The sequence below is a fragment of the Adiantum capillus-veneris genome, chromosome 14, assembly GCF_014529385.1.
Source record: "Adiantum capillus-veneris isolate H3 chromosome 14, ASM1452938v2, whole genome shotgun sequence".
In the NCBI taxonomy this organism is placed as follows: Eukaryota; Viridiplantae; Streptophyta; class Polypodiopsida; order Polypodiales; family Pteridaceae; genus Adiantum; species Adiantum capillus-veneris.
In genome coordinates this window covers 80,073,810-80,080,871 of record NC_140944.1, presented here as the reverse complement: position 1 = coordinate 80,080,871, position 7,062 = coordinate 80,073,810, and the positions used below count along the sequence as shown (strand labels likewise).

At 38.3% G+C, this 7,062-nt stretch overlaps 1 pseudogene; it reads left to right on the top strand.

The window, feature by feature from the left end:
- The first annotated feature begins 6,003 nt into the window (after positions 1–6,003).
- Positions 6,004–6,621, top strand: LOC147442656 (transcription factor ILR3 pseudogene; annotated as a pseudogene).
- The last annotated feature ends 441 nt before the right edge of the window (positions 6,622–7,062 follow it).

Here is a 7,062-nt window from a genome sequence, read left to right as displayed (position 1 = left end):
GAGAATCTGGTCTTCAAAGCTTTGGAAATTTGGGTATATCCATCTTCAATCTGAGAAGACATACTCCAAAACCATTGCTCAGCATTGCCTCTAAGGCATAGCAATAGAAAATCTCCATTTTCAATGTCATCCCTTTTACCAAGGATACGACAAACCATTCTAAAATCAGCAAGAAAATCATCAACGTCTTCTTCTAGATTTCCGAAGAAGATTGGGATATCATCAAAGGTATAGCGTGTCAAAGTTTCTCAATCCTAGAACCACACAAAGATTAGTTCCAAACAATCATTTTCTCTCATGACATCAACTAACTACACAAAGTTTTGAAAGGTCTTTTAGCATGAATTCTAGATTCTTATGTGAAAATGTTTTTTTCCTTTCTTATGTTATGCTAATCCAAACCATATTCTAGATCAAGTTTTTGTTGCATTGAAATTAAACTCAGTCATACAAGTTTTCATGATTCATATAATCTTCTTGATTATGCTAAATTCAAGCATTCATTCAATACAAACAACAATAAGCACAAAGTCAGTCCTCAGTGGGGGCACCAATTTGAGGCGGTCCGGGGCGGGCAACAAGAAGATCGGCCTCTAAACACCCTTCGAGACTCCCGTGCTGCTCAATTGGGGCTGGGACAAGCACAATCAAAGACAACAACAACCCACGGCCAGAAACCAAACAAGAAAAGGGGCACCACCTAATTGTAGATGCAAACTAGGACGCACGTGATATCTCCTTGTACTCAAACGCACAACGAGAGGGGAATGCAAGATATCCACACACACCAAACACAAACATTCACCACGCCAGAGAGAGGTAAAGAGCACAAGTCAACTTGAGCAACTCAGTATTAGCCTTAAAGACTAGATGCACATAAAGCTTGATGAGAAATAGAGAGACAACACAAAACTTGACCTTGTTGCCAATACACAAATTGTCTTAGGGTCACGGGAGCCCTCTCACCGAGCACCCTCTTACAATTGACCTTTTAGGCAAACAATTCAACAAGCCCTCAAACCACCAAGCATGAAATGCCACAACAAACTTCAAGGAGAATATACCTTCAACCACCTGATTAGCCAACTTATCAAGTCAATTTGGAGAGAAGAGTCGTAGTTGCAGCATACAATTGCACCCAAAACTATAAATCTTATTTATGCCCAAGAGTAGGCTACAAGTGTGGTGAAGAGTATGGCATACACTCCACTCCTCTAGATGGCATAACTAACTTCAAGCTTCTCCATGCACCTATGAGTAGTGATGGAATAGAGCACTCAGATACACACACTCTACACAACTAGGCTTGAAGAGTGGTGTGTTATGTGTCGAAAATGGTGTGGTGTAGTGTGATCATGTGATGCTTTAAAATGGAGAGAAGGGCTCTATTTATAGGTTTTAGAAGCCCCGATTAGGATTAGGCCTAATCAAGTTTATTTGAAGGAATAAAAGATTATGCATATTTTAATTTTTTTTATGAGGGTGGGTCTCTCTTGTCCTTTGATTCACATGGATGTGCGCTCCAGGGAAAAGAATTATTGAGGATGAAAGGAGAGAGGATTGAGTGAATAATTTGGGAGTGCCTACTCTTGTAGAGGGTGCATCTTACAATAAGGTTAGTGGTTAGTAGTTAGCAATTATCACTAAAAAATATTTACAAAACCATTCACCAAATGGTGAGATATATGATGAGAAAAGTTAGAGAAGGGATGAGCTTGTAAAGAGAGGTTGAAGCTTTGACATTCACATATTTACAGCACCGGAAGAAGAAGCGGTCAGCATGGCGAAGTAGCGCGTCTCGATGAAGCTATGTTATCTTCAAACCTTGGAAAATTCATGATAAAAGCCTTCATTTACAGGGTTTATCCTTGGATTTTCACTGATTTTTTGAAGTTCTTTACAAAGTTGAAGAGAGTATGGTAATATGGACATATATGTAGAGAGAGAGGGGGACACATAAGGTGTAGAAATGGAGGATGAAGGCTATGGAGGTGTGAGAGATGTGGAAATGGTGAAGAGGGTGAAGTAGGACATGGGAGTTGCAGGTTTGGGAGTGGGAAGGAGAGGGAGGAGTGTGTGTGAAAGAGGAAAATGATAAAGTGGAAGAGGGAGTGTGGCTGCATAGCATGGGCAAACTGGGGTCCACCAATAAAATCATAGTTCACAGCTCGTAGCTCAAAAAAATATGGAAAAAAATTGAGGTGAAAGTTCATCTTAGGAGCTACAACTTTTGTTTGTATCACTTTTCCAAATTCAGGGAGCATGTGATCTTTAAAAATTCAGCAAAACCGACTGTTTTTTCCATTTCACAAGGTCCTTGTGAGGTCCTTCTTTGAATGATTCTTTTGAATACCTCCAAGAGTGAGCTCCCCATGGTGCATGCATGCATGCCATATACCCTTGACCTTATTTGGTAGGTCTATAATTGAAGACATTGTTGAGATCATGATATAAGTGAATAGTATAACTAAGAAAATCAAATATTTAGGGGTCTAAAAAAATATGTACATGTCAAATATAAATAATATAGGTGGAAAAAATATAAAGGGGTCAAAATAAATCTCTCTCATTATAATTCTACCATAAAAAGATGAATATTTTTGGTGTTCTAATTTATGAGAGTAAAAGAGAATAGATGTAGGAAGGAAAAATCACAATACATAAACAAAACTAGTTTTTTTGGATTTTTGTTGGGATAGAGTTACACCAAAAAAAAGAGAACCTTGCATGAAATTATTTTTATATGGAATAAAGAGTATGAAAAATGGTAAGAAAAAATATGGTAATGGTGAGTCAATGTACATAGCATAAATAACACACACCTAAGTATAAATATTTAAATAAATACCAAAATAATTATGAAAAATCCTTATATTTAGGCCCTATATACAATGAAATATTTACACACAAATGGGCCATAATATACTTATATTTTTTATTTTTTTGGCTGAACTAGCCCAGTGACTAGCTAATTAAGGGTTTTTAAGAAGATATGGGAAAAGTCCCCTAACTCACACACACCTATGTATAGTGAAATGGTAGGGATAAAAAAAATGTTTAAGTGATTTGATAGGGTGAGGTAGCTTACTATGGCAATTGTGGAAAGCCGAAAAATGGCTATCACTGCCATACACTATAGGCTGGAGAGAATAGAGCATAACCCCAAAACCCCAACTCCAAAAGACATGATTTCAAACTTCAAATAATCTCTGCAAACCCTACAGCAAAAGGGTTGAAATGCTTCCAATCAAACCCACGCACAACTATGTGCAAAATCAACGCGAACAAGATGTTGTAGCAGGAAGACAAGGTGTAGAGAGAGCTAGTCGAGGGCAAAAAACTGCATCCAAAGGCATCAAGAAGCCAGAACGAGCTCAGACCCGAAAAATTCTGAACTTTCACTGAAATTTTTTAAGTTTTCACATGAGTTTAATTTATATACAAGTCGCCCTTCAAAATACTCACTCACGGGCAGTTACAGTAGCCCGACAGTTGTCACTAGACTAGCGACTTGCAGTGCATGTACATGTGCTTGCTAAACCAAGTTAAAAATCTCACAAAAAGAAAGCCCACACACCCTTTTGAAATTGGGCTTCATGTCCGTATGTACAAATTTACAAAAAAGGGGTGTTAGAAATGCGCCCAACATAGTTTGCCAACCCCCTAGTTTGCTAGAGCATTCATGCTCAGTAGTAGCATAAACATGTTGTACACCTGGATCAAAGGGCGATACAAAATAAGCACAAAAGGCATGAAGAAACACGAGCCATATCAATTTTTTCACTCCCAATATCAAAGCGTAAACCATATGTAGATTCCAAATCATGTTTAAGCATAAATCTCTTAACCAATACAACAGAGAAAGACCCTTTCATTATTATAGCATGCAAGGAAGCCTTTAACATCTCATCCAAAAAGTCTTCAACTTTTACCTCAGCCATTCTTATATCCTCATCCATATCCATTTCATTCTCCCCTCTCTTTATTAAGCCTCTACCAATTCAACCATACCATGCTTGATAGGTAAGCCATCTTCCATATATACCTTAGGCTCCTTAACAAGAGAATCAAACAAGGTAGCATCAACCATATTCACATGAGTCATAACAAGACAATATCCATCAGTTTCCATATCTTCTAAAACCTCAATATTCTCTTCATCAATTAAGGAAGGATCACCCACACCATCATGCACATCATCAAGTTTCTCATTGATAGGGTCCTCATCAACAACACAAGTAGTATACTTAGTTGCTTCATCACCCTTTTCCATACAATCATCCAAAGCATATAATTGCAAACCCTCATCATACACATCACCATCTTTCCCATTGCTAACTTCCTTGACCTCCATCATGTGATCCTTGATTAATTCATCTACACAAAGAGAACTCCCAAGAGTTAAATTTGTGTCACAAACATACTCCTCTTCATTAGAACATACATTACAAGCATCATCCATGTGACTTGGATATTCAAAATTCTCATTTCCTTGCATTTGAGACTCATTCATGACCATGGTATCCTTGTTGCTTACATCCATCTTACTGGCATCATCATCTTTGACATGAATGTTGACATCAAATCGCTTAAACAACAAAGATGGCATACATTGAGCATTCTTCTTGATCTCATTGTGCATATGGAATTCTTCTTTCACATGCTCAACAGAATGAGAACCATGGAAGTCTGCATTGCATACATTGTCCATATTTATGTCTAAAACATAAGATACATTTGGATTCACATCTTCTACAATCCAAGCTGCTTCACTCTCTCTAGCTTCCATTCCTTATGCTTTGCAACCTTGAATGCATCATGAAATGTAAGTGGCCTTTTAAGCTCAAACTTTAACTTCAAATCAGCCCTCAAAAGTTGCATAAACATACACTTTTTAAGCATAAGAGGAGGAGAAACACTTCCCAAACAAACACACTATCTTCTCCACAAAAGCATTGAAATCCTTGAGAAAAGCATCTACACTTTAACCATCACATTGCACAAGTCCTTTAATGGAGTGCCATACATCCTTTGGGTCCTCTACCTTCTTGAACTTCTCAAGAAAAGCCCTCTTTAATGCATCATAAGTCATCACCAATGGAGGTTGAGATGATTTCAACCAAAACTCATACTCATCATACCATATCCTTCCATCCTCTTTCAAGCAAAAGAACAAAATCTTGAGCATGATCATTGGATCTTCTTTATTTTCCATCAAACAAGAAAACTCGATCAAGAAGGACACATGTCAAGCGGCTAGCTAGGTCGCCCTCAAGGAGTGTCCAAAGCCTATTGGCCGGCCCAAGAACTAGGGGGCTTGGTTTCAGTATACACTCTCCCACACACACATACACACACACACACACACACACACACACTCATTGTGTGAGTTGCAAAGTGCAAGAGCTCCATATCCTTCTCCAAATATTGTAGAGAAGTTGAGAGCCTACAGCAACACTCTTGGCTATGTAATGAAAATACAACCAAGAGCTATGCTCCAATGCTTAATCTTGCCATCTTCTCCATCTTCATTACTATGCTGTTCTGTATGCTAAGCAAGAATATTGATGATAAGTGAGGAACTATTTCTTTCTTCTATGAATTTTTTGTCTTCCTCTTCCCTACCCTCATTCCCCACTAGCTCTCTCCACGTTTGAAGGTGTTTGAGGCCTTGGGACTGAGACTGGGGATGGTTAATGCTTTTTACAAAGTTTATGTGATGCTCATGATGCAGGAAGCTTTCCATCTTCATTGCACCATGTAGGTCACAAGGAACACAAAGATTGTATTGTACTAATTCTCTCTTGATGGGAGAATCTATTAGACAAAAGCCTATTGGAGGGGAGATAGGCTCCACATAAATCCGGTCCTCAACTCTTGTCAAGTTCTATAAGCTCTCTCTCTTGAAAAAGTATTGTTCATGCCAAGTTAATTAAGTATTATGGTTAAGCTGCTATCACTAAATAAGATCACCCTCGATGTTCTCAAAGTAGTCTCACAAAAATGCTCTCTCTAATTCTCCTAATTCCGTTATTCTCAAAGTTCATAGGCCATTTCCATTACAATAGCTATTGTGTGGCCAATGTTTATGGTCATGAAAAATTAGGATCAAAGAAGAGAGCATGAGATGACCACGGTGGAGGGACCTCTCGCAAGGCATGTCGCAAAAAGATGCGCCGTGATATTCAACTAAATGACAAGTTTTTGGAGTTGAGCACTCTTCTAGAGCCTGGTAGAACTCCCAAAATAGACAAGATAGTGATTATTTTGGATGCACTTTGTACACTAAATTAGCAAAAGGCTCAAGCTCAGTAGTTGAATGAGTCGAATGCAAAGCTTCAAGAATCTATAAAAGATTGAAGACAGAAAAGGGCAAGCTTCAATATGACAAGCAAAGGTTAGAGACAAAGAAAGAGAGGCTGGAGAAACATATGAAGTTAATGAGTAGGATATCTATCACACCTTGCTGCTTTGCTTGCATTTGCTACTCAAGTCCAAGTTGCTAGTGCAAGGTTGCATCTGTTCCAGGTTCTCAAGTATGGAACTAGGCATGTATCGATGGACGCCTCCGGCCTACTCGATAGGTCTCATGATCACATGTTGAGGCCGCCAGTGGCATAGGCTTCTGGGTGCTTTATGTGAAAATGCCCAATTTTTCCTAAATGTTAAGAGCCATGACTTTTGCTCAGATTTGGACACGATTGGTGCCAATTATATTATAAATCATTTGTCACAATTCATATGAAGTATCATTGTGAAACAAAATTGTTTATCTCCGATCTTTTCTTCCCTATCAATTTATTTTGATTGAAGTAAAAATATGGGCATTGACTAGGCAAAAACTTGCTTGCTATAAAAAAAATAAAGAGAGAGAGAGATAGATAAATAGAGAGAGAGAGAGAGAGAGAGAGAGAGAGAGAGAGACGCATATACAAAGTCTGGCTAAGTGGGGTAATACTAGTGGGCATTGAGTAGGCAAAAACTTGCTTGCTATAAAAAATAAAGAGAGAGAGAGATAGATAAATAGAGAGAGAGAGACGCATATACAAAGTATGGCTAAGT